We start from the raw sequence: 509 nt of genomic DNA, 5'->3' as shown, positions 1-509 counted from the left end.
CCAGCTGCGTGCACCTGCCCCGGCCGCGCACCCGGCCCCGCCCAGCTTCGCTCACCTGTCCCGGGCGTCTGGTGCGGAACCTTAGAGTAAGAAACATCACCGTGCACCTTGGCCAACGTGCGCGACTCGACCGAGCGCGCACTGGCCGAGGTGCACACCGATTTCACCTGGGTGCGCGCGCAGCACCTCGGGCGCACCGGGGTGCGCGCACAACGCCCGGGTTGCACCGTGGCCTGTGTGCTCGAGGCGCCTCGGGTGCGCGCTCGGTGTCGCCCCCGCGCGCGCGGTAGTGCGGGCAGCGCACCCCGGCCCGGCCCGGCCCCGACGAGAACGCAAACGGGCAAAAGGTTTATTCAAATAGCATTGCGACGCCCGGCGAAAAACTAAAAAAGGGTGCAACACCGGGACTTCCCGGGAGGTCACCCATCCCAGTACTACTCCGGCCCAAGCGCGCTTAACTGCGGAGTTCTGATGGGATCCGGTGCACTAACGCTGGTATGATCGCACCC

General features: G+C 67.6%; 1 non-coding gene across 1 annotated transcript; it reads right to left on the bottom strand.

Annotated features, from left to right (window-relative positions):
• Positions 1–390: 390 nt before the first annotated feature.
• LOC131868990 (5S ribosomal RNA) lies at positions 391–509 on the bottom strand. Its single transcript, XR_009367387.1, has one exon. It is a non-coding gene; the product is annotated as a 5S ribosomal RNA (ribosomal RNA).

Source organism: Cryptomeria japonica, unplaced genomic scaffold (assembly GCF_030272615.1).
Source record: "Cryptomeria japonica unplaced genomic scaffold, Sugi_1.0 HiC_scaffold_228, whole genome shotgun sequence".
In the NCBI taxonomy this organism is placed as follows: domain Eukaryota; kingdom Viridiplantae; phylum Streptophyta; class Pinopsida; order Cupressales; family Cupressaceae; genus Cryptomeria; species Cryptomeria japonica.
The sequence above is the reverse complement of the archived record's forward strand: the minus strand, read 5'-3'. Positions and strand labels throughout refer to the sequence as shown.